This window comes from Typopeltis vanoorti, chromosome 10 (genome assembly GCF_054136105.1).
Source record: "Typopeltis vanoorti isolate ZY-2024b chromosome 10, IOZ_Tvanoo_1.0, whole genome shotgun sequence".
Classification (NCBI taxonomy): Eukaryota; Metazoa; Arthropoda; class Arachnida; order Uropygi; family Thelyphonidae; genus Typopeltis; species Typopeltis vanoorti.
Genome location: NC_143558.1, coordinates 1947606 through 1968543, shown reverse-complemented (window position 1 = coordinate 1968543; position 20938 = coordinate 1947606).

The window sequence follows — 20938 nt, the reverse complement described above, 5'->3', positions numbered from 1 at the left end:
TAGAATGCTTGTCTACCATTTCTGTATGCGAGTTCTTACTAACTTCTCTAAAATCTTCACTACCACACCAGAGATACTAATAGGTCGGTAGTTAGACACATCAGTTTTTGCACTACCCTCGTGCAATGGAACTATATTACATTCCTTCCATTCCTGTGGAATCATTCCTGATCTGAGACAAATGTGTGAAAGGCCTAGCCAATTCACCTGAACATTCCTTTAACAAACGGGCAGATAATCCATCTGTCCCTATTGACAAATTCGTATCCAGGTTATGCAAAAGCTCTTCAACCTCATTTTCATGCACCTCTAACTCTTCATCCAACGTAGCAGTAGCACTGTGCACCAAACTACATACACCTGGTTGATATATCTTAGCAAAGTGAGCACTCATTAACTGAACAATCTCCTTAGCTTCGGACACTCGTGTACCATCTACATTCAATAAAGTTATTCTTCCACATTCATTCTTTCTTTTGCTTGCGGCATAACGATAACATTCTTTTGGATTAGCTTGCATGGCCAATTTCTTTTCATACTCCGTTTTAGCTTTTCTCACAATACTCGTTACTTTTCTGGCCTGTGCTTTATATATTTCCTAACTCCTCTCACTCTTATTCTCGCGATACTCTTTCCACATCATCTTCTTGTGGATTTCTAGCTTAATAAGGCTGCACATCCATTTCACACCCAACCTATTTACTCTTCGAACACTAGGGATACATTCAGATACCGCCTCATTCAAGCACTTTTTCAAAGATTCCCATGCATTGCTGACATTTTATCCATTCAGTAACTGATACCATGGGACCAAAGATAGTATTCTTCTAAGTCGATCATAATTTCCAGCGTAGTAGTTGAGCATGCAACCTGCTGTAATCGGAGCTTCAATACAAGTAGATACTTCCCAAGAAAGAACTGCATGATCACTGTCACCAATTGGTGGCAAAATAGCTATATTCTTAGCAGATGTCCCTTTTGACGCTATAAGCAAATTCAACACTCTTTGACCTCGAGTTCCTTCTTTCACATGCTGCTTGAGAAAGTTATTCCGCAACAATTCAATAAATTCCTGTTTTTGCTGATCATGTGATTTCTCTTCTACCCAATCAATGTTTCGAAAATTAGTCACCCATAATGATCATTCGCTTGGTATCCCTAAGGCTAAATTGGCGATGTATTTCTTCGTCACCAGGTCTGTAGCAACATCCTACCATATATTTCATTCTGTTATCCTCCACTTCGCCAGATACACCCAAACTCATCGCTACATGGGACATTGTTACCATCATTGTTTTCTTGTATTTCTACCCTAACTGTACTTAAGTCATCTGATATCATTAGTAGCCCTCTTCCTCCTCCTCTCCTATCTCTTCTGTCATTCCTAAAAATAGTATATCCGTTAAACCCGATCCCACTTACCATATCTGATTCTGATAGCCAAGTTTCACTAATGTCAACAAGCTTAGGCCACATCGTATTCAATAAAGAAACAAACTCAACCCATTTGTTTCTATTGCTCCTGGCATTTGTATATAGGCATAATAAATCACGACCTAGTTTATTCCTATAATTAGATATGCAATGTATTTGGTCTTGTTCTAGAATTTTATTTTTCCATCCCCAGACATACTTAAAAGGTCTGAACCCAAAGCATATTTTTCCACTCCTACGCCACATGCATAACCATGTTCAAAGGCATTTATATCCTTTCACGTTTGTATAACACAGCTGAACTTGCACACACAGTTTTCCCATTCCTGCCTTGATGTTAGTTTCCCTGTATCTCTGCATTAAGTCTCATACCATATAATAACTAAGAAATTTTATACATTTGTTTTAATCCTTTTCCCAAGTAAGATAAAGTCATTGGCCTCTATATACAAGAGTGAATATATTTCATGCCAAAACTTTGTATTGTTTACTCGGGAAAAGAAATAAAACCAAGTGTATAAAATTTCTTGGTATCTTTAACGTATATTACATACAAGGAAAAAAAACTTTCTACACGTTTTTCTCATTCAGAGATTTTTATTAATAAGATGAAGCACCTTTTGTCTACTTGTATATGGAATAGATATGATTTCTGCATTACTTCAGCTTTGGTATCTCTCCCGAGTCTGACTTTCACTGAAAAGACCTCAATAAAGGTGGAAACAGGTCTGGTTAGCGACCCTTCCCAGCATTTCATTAGACACGCCTGAAAGGGGATGTGCTTTGCATTATGGGATGCATACTAAGGCAAGTGATAGGAAGTCATTATCCTCTACACATACAAGTAGATCAGATGTGAATATATTTCACGTGCAAAACTTTGTTTTGCTTGCTTGGGAAAAGGATTAAAACCAAGTAAGCAAAACTTTGTTTTGCTTATTTATTATAATTAATATATATATATATATATATATATATATATATATATATATATATATATATATAGAAATGTATGTATATATATATATATATATATATAGAAATGTATATATATATATATATAGAAATGTTTTTACCTTGGGTTTAATATACGTTAAAGATATCAAAAGATATCAAGAAATTTTTAAAAAACTTTCTAATATATATATATGTGTATATATATATATATATTATAATAATAATAAAAAAATATCGTCATTTCCTTTACGCTTTCTGATATTAACAGCAACAACGCTACTGATATGATGGCTGAAGCGAATCGCTTTTTTTATTCCCCCTCATCTGTGAAAAAAGTCACGTAGGTAAGAGTGGTTTGTGAGTTTTCCGCTCTCACTTTAGGGGCTGCGAGAATAAATTCACTCAGTCGATAGTAAAATGCCTTGAGGTCTTTTTTGTTTGTAGAGGTCATATTCGTTGTTATCTGCAACGTGTTTGATCAGTTGATCTGAGTGTGTGGTCGCATGCGATAAGAACTTGATTGCAAGAGAGTGAAGAAAAGAAGGGATATACGGATAATTGGCATCACGGTGAATCTGATAATTTCTGATAAATCACAGGGCATCTAGTATCATACGCAAGCACTTGTTTTGCACTCTTTGTAATCTTAATATGTTGAATTTGGAAGTACGACTCCAAGCTGGCGAGGCAATTATGGGACGTATCACCACCTAATAAAGTAATAGTTTATTTCTTGTATTTAGTTTTGCTACGTCGGATAATCATGTGGTAAAGTTGAACGATAGCTTATGAACGATAGATAGAGTGCATGAACAAAAGTCGACTGAATGAACCAACCAATAATAAAAGGTATGACAGGAAAAATAGGCGTATGAATGTGAACATGAACAAAATGAAGGATAGAGTGCTGTATGGAGACTCGTTAGTACGAGGTGTGTTAGTAGAGGATTTGACAAAATCGTACCAACCTGGTGCAACCATAAAGGATGTAACTGAGTCTATTAGAGAGCAAAGGAAAAGAGTGAAAGAAATGATTGTTGTGGCAGGTACGAATGATTTGAAAGGAGATAAAATGGAAATGATAGAAGACCTGAATGAATTGTTTGAGGTAGCAAAAGAAAAGAGTGAGAGAGTTAGAATGATTAGTCTTTTGCCACGGTATGACAGTGAAATGTTTAAAAGAAGGGCCACAATTGCGAATGACTTTATGCGTGGGTTATGTATGACGAGTGGTGTGGAATTTGTGGATGTGTGGAGTGAGTTCGATGGGCGAAAGGATCTATATAAGATGGATGGCTTGCATTTGAATGGTTACGGTGTAAGAAGACTTGAGAAAGTGTTGTGCTGAAGGTAGTGGATGTGCAAATTCAGGAAAACTAGATTCGTTAAGGGGGGGGGAGTACATATACAGTCCTTAGGGAGGCAGTTGAATGTAAGAATGAATATAATATGCTAGAGCAAATAAGGACAACAAACCAGAGTGGGATAGTTAATATAAGGCATCAAGGTAGGGTTGGGGGCTAATGGGGGTCTTAAATTCGTGTACACTAATACTAGGAGTATTAGGAACAAGAAGGAAGAGTTTTTGGCCATGGTTGGCACTTCCAGACCACAGGTTATTGGTATTAGTGAGACATGGCTTACTGTAGATGATATAGCCAGTGGGATTGAATGTGATGGGTATAGTGTGTTCTGGAATGACAGAAAGAATAAAATGGGGGGAGGAGTATTGTTGATGATAGCTGATGAGCTCCAGCCAAGGAGAATAGAAGTTGAATTGCAGGATAGAGAAAAGAGCACATTTGAGGCCATTTGGTGTGAGATTGCGGCTAGCAGAACTAAATATACAATTGGGTGCTGCTATAGACCAAGTGAAGAAAAAGATGGTGGTGACAGTATGCACAAGCAAATAGAAGAAATGAGTGGAAGGAGGGTGATTATTATGGGAGATTTCAACTATGGTCGCATTGATTGGAATGAGGAGAGGACACACGGGAGGAAGGAATTGGATTTTATGCGGTTATTAATGGATAACTATCTGCGACAGCATGTAATGGAAAATAAAAGGGGTCAGAGAGTGCTTGACCTAATAATTACATCTGAGGATTTGGCTGTAACAAATATGACCACATTGCCACCAATCGGTGAGAGTAATCATAGGATCTTGACTTGGGAGGTGGCTAAAGGTGTAGAATTTTCAAGTTCATATGCTTTTTTTTATACCGTTCATATGCCTGATTAATAAATCAGGCATATGAACGGTATAAAGCGCAGGCCAGAAGGGTGAGAGTGTGGTAAGAAAAGCAAAAAAGCATTACGAAAGAACATTGGCCATGCGGGCTAAAGAGAATCCTAAACAGTTTTTTAGATATGTAGCAAGTAAAAGGAAAAATGTACATGGCAGAATGATTTTAAAGAATGCCGATGGTAGAGAGGTAACTGAATCAGTTGAGATAGCTGAGTTACTAAGTGAGCACTTTGCAATAATATATCATCCAGGTGGTGACATTGCAGAAACGAATAAACCAGTAGATTATACGGGAATTGTGGTGAATGAAGTGGAGGTGAGTAGTCTATTGCATAACCTCAATGTCAATACATCTGTGGGGTTGGATGGTATACCAGCTCGTGTAGTACGAGAAGCAGCTAATGAATTGTCAGTACCCTTGATCATTTTGTTTAATTTGAGTCTCAGGTCTGGGTTAGTCCCGAGCGGGTGGAAGGAGTGGAAAATAGTTCCACTGCATAAAGGTGGTTCCAAGACCGCTGTTGTAAATTACAGACCGAATAGCATATTAGGAATCATTGTCAAAGTCTTAAAGAAATTAGTCAAGAAAAGAATACAAGATTGGATAGATGAAAATGGGATATTGTATGGGGGACAACATGGTTTTGTGAAGGGTAGATCATGCCTCAGTAACTTGCTCACGTTTTATAACACAGTGACGGCTGAACTGGATAGGGGTAATGGGTTTACAGTGATACTACTGGACCTTGTCAAGGCCTTTGACAGCATACCACATGGAACCCTAATCAGTAAACTGGAGCAGATGGGGATAGTTATAGGGTTGGTAAGATGGATAGGAGGGTGGTTGAAGGAGAGATACCAGAGAGTGGTTTATTCAGGAGTGGAGTCAAAAAGACGTCTTGTGACTAGTGGAGTGCCGCAGGGCTCTGTTCTTGGACCACTGCTTTTCAATTTGTTCATCAATGATATTGGAAAGGATTTGAGAGGAAGTGTTCACTTGTTTGCTGATGATGAGTAGTTGGGTAGAGCAATTGTGAGTGCACAGGATGTCAAAATTTTACAGGATGATTTGGATAGTTTGGGGGACTGGGCTAGGAAAAATGGATGCCAGTTTAATGTGGCAAAGTGTAAAGTTATGCACTTTGGGGTGAAAAGAATAGCAGCCGTATATCGCATAGGTGGAACCGTACTCCAGGAGATTGATGAGGCCAGGGATTTGGGAATGCTGGTGGATAGGTAGTTGAAGTTTAGGGGGCACATTGCAAAAGTAACTAAAACAGCTCACCAAATCACTTGGCTTATGAAAAATACTTTAACATGCAGAGAGAAGCAAGTTGTTGTTCCTCTGTATCGAGCCTTGATAAGACCCCATCTGGACAAGAACACAAAGAAACAAACACACCATGTCTAAATCCAACCCTAGTTGCACAAAAAAAAAAAAGAAAAAGAAAAAAAGAAAAAAAAAGTTAAACTGTAATAGCAGTGGAAGTCTTTCAAGCACATACCAACAAACAATAAAATCAACACCTAGCTTGTGACTAGTATAGGAACATAACCATGAAACCACCACTCTCTGTCATCTATTATCTTCCTCAGATAAGCTCTGCTAAGCTTCGAGGAAGAAAATTACTAACTTTCAAGTGTCTTGTAATGCGTTATAAATATTACATGTATATATAATTACTACAGCAACTATGTATGCAATTCATCTGAGACATAAAAAAAAATAATAATAAAGAAATAAATAAAATAAATAAATTATTATTATTATTATTATTATTATTATTATTATTATTATTATGTATATTCTAAATTCAAAATTCTTTATAATCCTTATTGTAAATACTGTAAATATTATTATTGTATGTAATTTATACTGAGACATAATAAAATGTTTAAAAAAAAATTATTAATATACTCAAGATAACTATTGTATATATATGTGTAAATATTTTAGCACTGAACAAAAATATTATTTATTTAAAAAAGTATTATTATTTAAAAATATTAATAACTCGCCAGTATTTGTTATTCACAATTGTAATGTATTATAAATATTATGTATATATATATATAAAACTATTGTTGTATCTATGTATGTAATTTATCTGAGACAATAAAATGTTTAAAAAAAAATAATAAAATAAAAAGTATTATTATTATTATTATTATCATCATCATCATCATCCCGTACTTATGGGGATAATAGAATAAAGAATAAAGAAAAAAAGCATAAGAATAAAGGAACAGTAACACTCCTGGACGATTTCACAGACCTAATAAATGCTGCATTGGGTAAAAACAGAATGACAATAGACGTATTCATTGACCTAAAAAAAGCATTTGACACACTAACACACAAAACATTGTTAACGAAATTATTGCATATCGGAATTGGAGGTCGTCTACTCCAGTGGTTTAAAGCGTACAAGAAAAACAGGAAGCACGTCACACGTATAGGATCAGCCTACAGCAAAACGGTACCGGTAACCTGTGGAGTACCGCAAGGAGCTGTCCTATCTCCCATTCTATTTAACATATACACACACAACATAAGCCAACTCCCCGTAAAAAGTAAAATCTTCCAGTATGCAGACGACACGGCCATAGTATCCATTCACAACAATTCAAATATCGCTTACACAAATCTGCAACACGACATCAATCAAATCACTAACTGGTTAACCGAAAATGGCATATATATAAACCCTGGAAAAACAAAGCTAATGATATTTAAAAATCCCCAAAACCTGCCCATCTAAATATCTCACTATCAAACATTCATCCTCCTATACACAAAGTGCAGAACCTAAAATCACAACCATCGCACAGGTGAAAACAACACGCTACCTTGGACTTCACTTCGATGCTGATCAAAGTTGAAATAGCCATACAAACTACCTACACAACAAACTCGAGATAATAGCAAGCAAACTATTAAAAGACATTCCCCAACCCACATAAAAATACTAATCTATAAAACATTATATGAAAACATTTTAAGATATGCAATCACATCATATGCATTCTGCGCAGACTACAGACTTAACAGGTTACAATGGTTGCAAGATAAAATGATAAAACTGATATTATGGGAACAACCCACTCTTATGCAGGAAGCACGGACAAAACACAAAATATTTAAGGTGAAACACTTACGCCACTACACAGTCATGTTAAAACACTACTACAGCCCAACATATAGAGTAACCAGAACAACATATCAAATAACAAGACCACAGTCAACAAACTACATAACATATAAGTACAACAATCACTACAGCAAAGCCACCCGAAACTTCTACGTACCTGACATGATAAACAAACTGCCGTTCGACAACAGAAACCTAGGGACTGAAATACAGAGAACTGAAACAGGCGCTATATAAATATTATAGCGAGAATGAAAATGAGAGAAATTCCTGTTACTCTATTCCTTTCCCCCACAAACCTATGACAAATCCCTCTCAAAAAACACCACTACAAGGACACAAACAAATACAATATGTCCAAATCCAACCCTACTTGAAAAAAAAAATTAAACTGCAAAATAGCAGTTGAAGTCTGAAGTCTTCCAAACACGTGCCAAGAAACAGTAAAATCAACACCCGGATTGCAACCAGTATAGAAACATAATCACGAAACCAACACCATCTATTGCAGAGCTTATCTTCCTCAGATAAGCTCTGCAACGCTTCGAGGAAGAAATCAGAAATGCCTCTCAAAGGTAAGATATTCCAAAACGCAAACGATACAGCAATAATATCCATCCATAATAACGCAAGCATAGCCCAAACAAATATGCAACATGATATAAATCTGATCATAGACTGGCTCACGAAAAACTCCATACACCTAAACTCAGAAAAGACAAAATTAATGATATTCAGAAATCCACTGACTCGACCAGTTGATAACAAATATATAACCATCCAACATCCACTTTCCAACACAAAAAATCCCACACAGAACAGCAAAACCACTATAATCACTCAGGTTGAAACAATACGATACCTTGGAATTTACTTCGATGCAGATATGAACTGGAATAGCCATATAAAACATCTACACAACAAACTCCGAACAATAAGTTGCAGACTCTACAGATTTAAAGACATAGTTCCGATACGCCTAAAAACACTAATATACAAAGCGCTATGCCAAAATATACTGAGATACGCTATAACAACGTATGCTTTCTGTGCACCCTACAAATTAAATGGATTAATGTCGCTGCAGTACAAAATGATAAAACTCATCTTTTGGGAACAAAGAGAAAATCACGACCTTATAAACATTGCAATGTCAGAACAAAATACTGACAGCAAAACATTTATGTCACTATGCAGCCTTGCTAAAACATTATTTCGATGCCAACTACAGGACAGTCAGAAATACATACCGTATAACAAGACCTCAGACAACTAATTATATCACATATAAATACAATAATCACTACGGGAAGGCCACGCGAAACTTCTACATCCCAGACATGATAAACAAATTACCTTTTGAATACAGAAAACTTACAAACTACAATAGCCTGAAAAGAGCTCTAAGGACATACTACGAACAAGAAACACGCACCCAAAATACCATACAAACTTAATGAAACATTACTTAAATTAAGGGGATATTAAATCCCACATAGTTTTAAAACCGAATAAGAAACTCAAAGATTGGAATCAGAGAGTTTCTTGCCGAATATAGTAAACTATAAAGTATCGGCGACACTAGCGTTAGCAAATGAAAGTGATCCTAGTACGTAGTACAATACCGGACGACTCGTTGCAAAGGTGGGGGAAGTTCAGATCGCTATTCTTAGGTATTTTCCATAATGTAAAAACACATTTCCTAGGAAATGTATGCTGTTATTACATTATGGAGGGAGGTCACTACCCAGACCGGTTTCAGCCTTATGAGTAAGTAAAGCCGTCTCTAAAAATTCGGACGATCCCTAGGCCACTCAATCGTGGACGAAAGACCGTCCATCTCAGCGTTGGCTCCACTCAGTGACGGCCTTCCACCCACACGCCACCACCGAGCAGAACCGCTCAAATTCCGAAGAAAATCATTCACTGACAAATCCCCTCAACGGGCCGTGCCGGAGAATACCTTCCCCAGAGACTCAAATTGCTCTCTTAAAGCAAAAACCTTAAGAGAGCGAACTCATAATAGCCCCCACCGGTTTCAGCCTTTTTTGAGGCTTCATCAGTGAGTAGCTAGACCCAATACCAAAGGGTATAGCGAAAATAACTTATATACTCTGCGAACGAGTTTTCCAAACAGGTGCAACCATTAAGTTACTTAAGTATAAAGAGCTAATAAGCTTCATTTCGGCAATGAAAACATTACTTAAATTAAGGGGATATTAAATCCCACATAGTTTTAAAACCGAATAAGAAACTTAAAGATTGGAATCAGAGAGTTTCTTGCCGAATATAGTAAACTATAAAGTTCGGCGAACACTTAGCGTGCATACATTTCCTAGAAATGTGTTTTTACATTATGGGAAATACCTAAGAATAGCGATCAGAACTTTACCACCTTTGCAACGAGTCGTCCGGTATTGTACTAGGGTCACTTGCATTAGCTCATGCTAGTGTCGCCGATACTTTATTGTTTACTATATTCGGCAAGAAACTCTCTGATTCCAATCTTAGAGTTTCTTATTCGGTTTTAAAACTATGTGGGATTTAATATCCCCTTAATTTAAGTAATGTTTTCATTGCCGAAATGAAGCTTATTAGCTCTTTATACTTAAGTAACTTAATGAAACACAGTATATTCGCTCTTGCTTCCAGTTCAGCGACCCACCAATACATTCCAAGCTATTGTGCGTGCGTGCGTGCGTGCGTGCGTGTGTGTGTGTGTGTGTGTGTGTGTGTGTGTGTGTGTGTGTGTGTGTGTGTGTGTGTGTGTGTGTGTGTGTGTGTGTGTGTGTGTGTGTGTGTGTGTGTGTGTGTGTGTGTGTGTGCGCGCGCGCGCGCGAATTTCTCAATTACAGATTTCGTAGCTTCCCAACACAGCAAAAAAAAAAAAAAAAAACAATACATAATAACCAACTGGTGTCATCCTCAGATAAGCTTACATAAAAGCTTCGAGGATGAAAGGAAAAAAAAATTAGTTCTCATCCAAGATGTATCATATGTGACCAAATGCATGTAATGTACGTATCGCATGTAAACGGATGTATGTAATGTATGTGTTATATGTAATCAAATGTATGCAATGTAATAAAAATAAAAAATTAAAAAAATTATTATTATGTGATAATATCATTAATATAATATTAGTATGTAACAAGAAAAAATAATGCAATAAAACATTCTTATTATTTAAAAAATGTAAATAATGAGTTTACATTATACGTTAGTGTGAATTAAGAAATATAATATTTTGATTGCATATGTGTAAATACTGTTGCATAATCACTCTTTCTCAAACTTTGAAAGAAAAATAATAGTAAACTACATGTAATAGTATAACTTGTGTATTATATTATAAAATATTATATAACTTGTATAACTCTGAACAATATAATTGTAAATTATTACTGTGATTGCTATTTTAAAAGGTAGCAATAAAAACTATGTTATCATCGTTATTATTGAAATCTCATTATATGTAGCACAAAGTGCTGAATCTTGTAAAATAACATATTGAATGTTTCTCAAGATGATCATTGTAAATATGTAAATATTTGAGAGATGAATAAAAAATTATTATTATTAAAAAAGAATAAAAAATATTATTATTATAATGTGACACCTCCAGGGAGTCCAAAGACTCATTGTGGGAGAGTGAGAGAGAGTGGAAATATTATGTGTCCCTCATGGTGTTTAAATTATACCTATTTTTGCGAGGGGTGGTGGTGTGAGGCCGCGTTAAGAAATCTTCACGTGTTGGAGGGTTTTCTGTAGATGGAGAAGGATAATTGATTAGCTTTTTCATTCGCTTCTATTAGGATTTCAAGAAAGGGAAGTTTTTTTATGTTCTTTTCCAAAGTAAATTTTATGTTGTTGTTGTATATATTATTCAGGTAATCTTTGAAAGCAGTTAATTCCTCTGTTGTTCCTGGCCATATGATGAAAATGTCGTCTACATAGCGCAGACAGATGTTTGGTTTCTATGATAATTGTTTAAAGCATTATTTTCAAAATGTTCCATATATAGGTTAGCTAAAGTCGGGGAGAGGGGGTAACTCATAGCGAGTCCTTCTTTTTGTTCCCAAAATTTATTTTGATACATGAAAAAAGTATTTTTATGCAATGTTTATAAAGTTCTACGATGTCCGGAGGAAAAATAATCAACACACGCCTTACAAGCATCTCACAAAAGCAAGATTTCATGACCACAATCGCGCTTCCATACATCAAGAATGTTACAGACAAAATGGAAAAATTACTAAACAAACATAACATCAAATTTGCTCTTTTACCTCTGGAAAAAATTTCAAGATTTCTACATTCTCCAAACCTCCACATCATCCCTTAAAAAAAAAAAAAAAAAAAAAAAAACAGGTGTTTATAAAATTCATTGTTCGTGTGGCATTTGCTACGTAGGCCAGACAGGAAGATCAGGGGAAATTCGTATGAACGATCATCAAAAAGACGTGCAAAAAAGAAGAAAACACGAATCAGGCCTAGCATACCATACAACTTCCTCCGGCCATAATGTACTCTGGCAAAAAACAAACGTCTTACTTTGAAAAAAATTGTTTCATAAGGAAATTTAAAGAAGTACAAACATGCTTAGAATTCCAACGCAATGCAACAAAAACCAGGGGCTAATTCTACACCAAGTTTGGTCAGCTTTGATAAAAAATATACCCAAGTCAGACCTCGGCAATGTGAACGTGAACAACAGAACGTGACAGCATCCAGCATTGTTAAAACTTAGCATGCACTGAATCTGCATTCGGATATTCAATTTAATGGACGGCAACTGCATAGACTGAACTATTTTGAGTAATTTCTCATTTCTTGTGTTTAAACTTTTAGTTACCTTTGACCCCTGAAGATGTAAGTCATACGACTTACGAAACTTGTCGGGTTTGTTTTTAATTGTTATTTATCTTAATAAACATGTGGTCCAATTACCGGAATCTTTCTTATATTTACTAAAGTCTTATAACATGGTAGCTAGTGAGACGCTTATGACTGCAGTTAGTTTGGGATTTATTTGTTGAAGGCGTCACGACTTCTTGGTACTCACTGCATCGGTTTATCGTTCTTTGCCACACGTTGTGGAGTTTTCGTTGACATCCTTCTTCTATTCTGCCACATTTGAATATGAATGAACCCAAATACCCCTCAGAAATGGCAGAAACGTACTGGAAATGGAAAATTAAGATCTGTTCTGGTTTTGATGACATTTCTCGTAGCATTCTTCTGATTTTATTTTTCCTTTTGATGAACCACTCGTATCTTCTCCTTATGACAACAGTCTGTGAAATCATCCGGCCTAAGAGTAAGAAAATCTTGTAGATGTTCCGAATAAATAAATTCTCCGACTGCTTCTAAAATGAATTATTTAAAAGGAGCTTCCTTGAAGTTCCCAAAACAGTTTTCCGGTAAAGTGCTTAAAACCAGAATTTTGCAAAAGTGATGACTTTCATGGGATTCACCGTTTGCCGACATACGGCTAAACATAATGCACGTGGGATGTTCAATCCATCTTCGACTTTCTCCTCTGTTTGTTCCGCCATCCAACTTACACATTTGTAATGTAAAAATATGTTTATAAAAATGAGTTGCATCATCTGCCCGACTGGTTGGCCGTAGGGTTAGTGTATTCTCTCTCTCTCTCTCTCTCTCTCTCTCTCTCAGTGTATCCCAGTGTATCCAGGCAAACAACGAAGAGGTACAGAAGTTATACAACGTGAATCATTGATGCGACATCACAACAGAAGAAAGGAGAATTTTTCGAATTGTATCACCATTCGAAACATACTATACTAAAAGAAGTCACCTATGTAGATAGATAGAGAAAGCGAAGAAAGAGAGAGAGAGAGAGAGAGAGAGAGAGAGAGAGAGAGAGAGAGAGAGAGATTAAAACAAAATGAGGATACAGCTGGTCCTCCTCACCCTTCTTTCCCCTCAACTTAATGAAAGTTGCAATTATGGTAATTAATTAATTAATTCAAGTAATTTGAATCGCGCTGCAGTTTTAACTTCCATCACGACGAAGCCAACAGTGCTTACTTCAGAAACGCAAAGACAGTATCCGTGCGGTTTTAGGAATTTCCTCGGAGAACGGGAAGGAGCGGAATAAATTACCGGTAATGCATCTGCAAGTGGCATTCCGAGACCTTTTCTGATTAAAAGGGCCCCGCAATATGTTTAGAAAGATTACAGAGAACGCTCACTGAGGACTTCTCATTTTGGAATGCGCTTTTTCTCCTCGACAAATTATAGGAATCCATCATCCGAGACGAGAACAGAGTGAGGGAGGGAAAATATTTCATTTTTCCAGTCCTGATTTAGGCCATTTGGCCTTATAATAAAAGAATGGAGCATACAGATGTTTTCATAAACTGGACCAAAAATAGATGATTTTGTAACCTTGTCAAATTAAAATTTTCGTCAATTTACTACTAATGTGTAGAGCTGAAAGGCGTCAATATGGCTTGAGTAAGATATTAAAATGGCGGTTGTTATGGGTTCATCCGTATCTTATAGCGAAATCTAGAAAGAAACGTAAAGCTTAGCACGAATAAAAGGCAAAACCGGGCTCTTTGTTGGAGTCTGTGACTTTGAAGTAGTGCCAAAGGCAACTCCAACGTCGGCTTTATTGCCGTAAGCTGACTGGTAGATTGCGAAACTCTTTTTACGTTTGTTGGTATATTTGACTATAAAATGCGGATGGATTCAGAATATCCTCAATTAATCATTTCAATTTTACAATCGGTAAATGAAAGTGAAAATATAATAGAATTATGTTTGTTTAATAAATAAAGAATATTTTTATTATGTTTTTATTCTTTCTACACTGTGCAAGTGGCAGAGAATAATCACTGAAGATGAGATTCATAACGTGCAGTTTTTCCTCTGATGAAACTTTTTTTTTTCATTTCCCTCAAACTGACTCACCATCTGATATAACAGTTACACATCCTTTAGTGATGTGTCAGGATCTTAAAAGAATGATGGTTACGAAAATACGATAAAGCAATGGAACGCAAAACTGCGGGCACGTTCGCCTCCTTCAATTACGTTTAGTTGTCAATTAACAAAGAAAGAAAGAAAGAAAGAAAGAAAGAAAAACTGCCATGTTAATACCTGTTGGCCATGACAAGTAGAAAATAAGCATAAAATTTAAACACGTCTTTTAATGATAATATTTGACAATTTCACTACCAGGGCTCGCTGTAAGGTGCGCTTGCGCAATGGCCCACCAGAAACTGCGCAATTAATTATGCATTGTTTTCTCAGTCCTAATATTGCATCGTACATTGGAGAACAGCATTCTTATAAAGCAGGCTAATAGAAACGTCAAAAGGGCTCACGTTAAACACGTGACTCCCAAATATGAATCAATATGAATCACGATCGAAGTCAGTTGCTGGCTAGCAAAGTTCTCGCAATGTAAACGAGATTATATTAAAAGCAACAAGTTCTGATCACTCCGAAGCAAGATCTTTATGCAGTAAGTAATCCACCGCTGTTGACGAAAATTCAATTACGAAGGACATCGCTTAAAGAAAAGCATTGCTAGCCTTAACATTCAACAGATAGTTTTCTCATTTATTTTTTCGACCCCCGTAAACAGTAGCTAATCGTCAATTTCTTTTTCTTCTGCCTTAGCTTAAAATAAGCATCAGAATTTGCAAGCGAAATGATGACGATCGAGAATGCGATGGTCACAGCGATTCTCATGCGATTTTTATCTGTTATTCCTTCACCCCAACCCACAATAAAAATGGAGAAAATAAAATAAAAACTAAATAAAAATATTTTGAGTAATCTAATATCTCATTAACGAGCTCTTCAGAAGCATTTCGCAAACAGCACTTCATCCTTTCATATTCTTCCTCGCGTGTCTGATTTCTTTTTCTTTTTTTTTTCTTTTTGCCATTTTTGATCACGTGATTGCCTCACATTTGCAATTTATATCACTGAAAATTTATTAATTTTAATACTTCTCAATTTATTTATGAACACTTTCAAAAATGAGATAAATTAGGGAAATGTTAAAATATTTTAATTTTATTTCGTAATAAAAAACGCCATTTTTTATATTGAGTTGTTTATTGATAAGAGATGAATAAATAGTTTCAGTTCGACGATTTAAACACTGCTTTCTATGAGATGCAGTATTCTTCTTTTTCTTAGTACTCGGGCATTTTTTCTTAAATGATTTCTCTTTTTCCATTAACGAAGTACTGTGTCGATGGCGAAGATAGCACTCCTATAATTCACGCGTAGATGATTCTCTAAAGATCTTATTAAATATCCTCACTTTGTGTGTGTCGAGTTTTGTAATTGAGAGCTTTCTAATTAATCCGTCACCACAGCTCCCTGGTCCCTTGTTAGTCACCCTTTAAGCGACCTTGTGTTCGCTATTCGCTTGTTAATAACGCCTTCTGACTGGATTCAATTCCCGCAGAGCGCAACCAACCCCCTACCCCCACGCACACACCGAAAACAAACCCCACCCACCGCTGTGAAGAAATCATTATATTATTAGTTGCAGCAGCTTTCTCCGCGCGAGACTTCATTATCAAGGGCGTGTGTGTGTTCGCCAGAACACCGACAAAGTGTCCATTTTCGCTGCTAGCGTTCCCGCAACGCACGGTGATAAATTCGATGTCGTATCGATTGTCGTTTATTCTGGCATTCGCCTTTCCGACAGAACAAATTCAAGCATGTGACGCTGTTTAGTAGTCTACTGGAGGAATGTAATTCGTGTTGGGGTTTGATGGGCAGCATTCAGAGACTTCTCTAAACGAACGATGAATGGTCGCTTTTTTTTTTGAGTCCTGTGCAGGCTCATAACCTATTATATAATATATTGGATTGATAAACGTAAGTATTCATAATGAATCGCTAAACCAAACAGAAAACACTGCTTTAAAAAGTCACGTGACTTCAAGATGGAGAATGGACACAAAACATATAGGGCGCCATCTATATGCTGACGAAAAGAATTAAATTCTACTAATACCTGTCATGCAAATCAGGGTGTCAAACTGACGCTTCAAAATCTCATTCATTTTTTACTCGATTTCTGCTCCTTTACAACGCTGTTCCTTACTTATTTCCTTGCTTATTTTCTGACTTCGACGTTATCGCGCAATAAATAAGAACCCTCGAGTGCAGGCGACGAATGAGTTGTCAAACATTCCAGCAAGTACGTGAGGAGAAAAAAATAATAATAAACACATTGATGCGGAGAGACCGCTTTCTAATCCATCATCTTGTCAAACAATGGAGAATATCAATTCGGGATTTTTTTTTAAACATTCTGGTTTGTTAAGAAAACATTTCTAGACGACGTTTTTCTCTTGTGTTTTTCTTAACAATAAAAGTAAAAAAAACCCTCATCTGAAGCAGCATTTTTATTTGTGATCATTCAACGCACTCCTGATCATAATCGTTTTCGTTTCTGATTTATTTATTTTATTTATTCGTATGGAGTTCCCTCCCTTTTCTCCCCCGTCCCTATTGGGGAGAGTTGAGCCCCCTCATGGGGGGTTAAGTATTTATGGCTGTAGATCCGTGTGTGTTCACGGGGTCGGTTTGCCTGCTTGCGGGATGAAAAACCCCAGATAAACTGGAGGGGAAAACCCTGCTGTCCACGCCCGGCTAACTTGGCTATGGCTGAGAAAGATGCTTAAGTTTCTCACGTCGTTGACGGGAATCGAACCTAGGACGCTCCTTCCCCAGGCATAGGGTTGCGAAGCGCAAAGCCACTAGGCTAACCGCGCGGAGATTTCGTTTCTGATGATGCGTGGGGACTGAACCCTTTCTACACTGAGACCTACTGACTCAGTGCTGTTAAAAAAATAAAAAAAAAAGCAGGTGGAACCATACACTAATTGAGCATGGCTAAATTCGTACGAGTTCCAGGAAATTGATACCCGCCCAACTTACAGGTGGGCATATATTTATTCACTCGACATATCCTCTCTCTCTCTCTCTCTCTCTCTCTCTCATTTATTCATTTTTCACATCTTTTCATTTATTTGTATGTTTAGCATTATTTCATTATTTTTCATTTATTTGTATGTTTAGCATTATTTTACACAGACAGACACACAAATCTCGATGTGTTCAATACTGTCAACTTGAATCATTACGAAATAAATTTCAATTGAGTTAGCCTCTCACCGAGGCCATTACAACTCCCTAATTGGGTCAAAGCTGTCCATCAATCCACTCCTTTGTAATCCACTGATGCAGGCTATTTCGCATGTTTCCTACCCTAACAACAAAATATGAACTTCGTGCAGTTGTTTCGGCTCTGTTCTTCACGAACGTTGATTTAGCAGGAATCGGTTCATCGGTCAGGTGCAGAACTGCTGTCGACCTTATTTATATTCTGACGCTGAAATTCGCCTCCTCTCCATCTCCTCTTGGATAACTTATTATCCGTGGAGTACTTCACTCGAAGCCTTCTTTTATACTCATTTGCACACGTGACGTCCATCAGGGTATGGAACAAAACTCCATCAGATCCAAAAAGCAGCCTCCCGATTTTGCCGAGGTCTTCCCCGTTTTCGTTAATTCGACACAACGGGTCATTCCGATTATTGCGTAAGGCTCAGCGCCTCTTTCATACTGTCCGTTGCATCGATTCTGCTCCCCCGACGAGGTGAAACGGACAGAGGGTGCCATGAAGAATCACTCGCGGTGGAAGAATACACAGGTTTGGGATCGCCTGACAGATCAGCGGGGAAGATCACGAGGACGCGACATATGGACGAAGGCAATTTCTCTCCCGAACATGAAAGCTTTAGGATTTATCTCTCTTCCCCCCCCCCCTCCACGTGAGAACATAAACCCTCTTCCTTGGTTGTTTATCAAAGTCCCTTCCACACTGTTTTTCTTCATTCTTCCGCTCTTTTCCCATCTTTTGTTCTTTGACCAAAAACGCTTACAAAAAGAAAAAGAAAAAACTTTACGTTAGCGCCATCTGGTTGCCAAAACAGAACACGACGGTTCACTACAATTGATGGATGACCCGGTGACGATGGGTGGCTGACATTGACCTTTCTTGTGAACACTTGTTATCCCTTTGATGTGCGGCCAAGCAGCATCGCTACAAATAAATTTGTCTCCGCGAAGCAGGCGATGCCTGCTGAGATGTTTTTACCTCCGCGTTCCAAAATAGTCCGCCCCACTTTTCAATCTCTGAATAATTTTCTCATTTCTTTCCGCTGCATTGCAGGTGCGAGGCTCCGCAAAGGACGTGTGTGAACACGGGCGGAGGGTCGTTAGGGAAATGAAGCGAACGCCGATATCTGCTAATTAACAGCTTCCGTCTGGAACGTCACCGGACTAATTGACGAGGACCAAGCCAGTCCACAGAGGTTAAGGGACGGAAAGATCCCCGCATTTACTGACAACCCACTAATGAGAAGAACCGCAAGATGTCGCTGACAGCTCCACATCAGCGATGTGGCGACGTGTGATATTGCACAAAGGAAATCACGTCAGGATGAAATGAGGCCATTAAGGTTTAATAGCTTACAGCAAAAGGATTGAAAGAATGCGAAGAGCGAATTCGGGTCGAACTTGAACCCACCTTTACTGAAGGTTAATGCAAAGGGAAGTCCTTCGAGCAGTTCGTGTTTTAATAATACGAAAAATGTCTCAGAGTCAGTAAAAAAAAAAAAAAAAGATTTTCCTCTACAAATTTAATTTATATTTATTTAGTCATTTAATTACAAATTTAATTAATAAGAGCGAGACAATTAATCCTTTACGAGTGCAGCGTGATTAACATTTTTGTTTTTTTAATCTTCTTTCTATTAAACACATCTTCGACTGATATTCGCATCGAAATAGAATTTCTTTTATAACTTAAGGCTAACTCGATTCCAGAAATTTCTTTAACCTTTGCACTAAAGCGGAAATCACTCGATCCAGCTCCGCATGCAACTAGCAGGAAGAACGCAGCGATCTCATTGGCTTTGTTGGCTCGGAGAGGTATTTAAAAACAAGAAGACACTGCAAATCACTGGTCCACACAATTTCAGCTTTTAAAATTAAAAATAAATAAAAATACTGTTTGCAGATTATTTCTTTACCCGATTTCGAACTGTGTTGCTAAATCGGGCCATGAAAAGGGTTTGGGAGCTTTCATCATTAGAGGAAGGTCTAACATTTAAACAAATACACGATGAAGAATCCTCTACTGATAATCAACACCATCAATTCATCAATGATCCAGTCCGTGGTAACTTCATCCAAAGATGAGCCGATCTCCTTCCGTCGTTCTTCTCCTGCACTGATGACCATCTTAAATACAAAATGCATTCGGAAAGATCTCGGGAGATTTGAACGAAAACAGTCTTCCAGTTCCCATGAAATCGCAAATTATCCTCCACATGTTGAGCCAGAAATAAAAACCCATCCTCCGTAGTCTTCAGAATCTTTCACGTTCGCTTGCTTTGTGCTCCAGGGGATGGGAGCAAGTCCGCATTCCGCCAATTTCAAAGAAAATGCCGCAGAGCGTATCATCCAACTGTGTTCCAATTTTCTTCTTCTTCTTCTCTCAGTTCTCCCGAAAAGGAGAGAAACAATCGCTCATACGACATCACTCAATAACAACAGGGATTCTACCACTCTCTCTCTCTCTCTCTCTCTCTCTCTCTCTCTCTCTCTCTCTCTCTCTCTCTCCCCGATCCCTCATCACCCGCGTTCAGAGGTGAGCCATAAAACAGTTTCCAGGAAATCTTGTGATTGCTCCTGAAATTACGCGATAATTCATCGGGTGTGGCGCTGAGGTTTATTAACGAAGATACCAATTTACCCTCCGGTATCCACCCTTCGAACTCATTCGGATGTTTGCAATCCCGAATGCCGGGGATTCCTTTCTTTATTCCATTAAGGATTCAGTTCCTCGGGGCTCCATGCTTTCAGCCACGCAATTCCTTCTGCACACAAACAACAGGACTTCTCCCGTAGTATAATGACACTACCGCAGTTATGCTGTTGACAACCCCTCCTCCATTCGTCATCTCCATTTCACAAACTTGTAGACCCATTCGAAAAATCCAGGCTCCAAAATCTTTAAGACAACGAGTCTGTTCATCTCCTTTCCATTCTGTCCTCTTACGAGTTCTTTCTT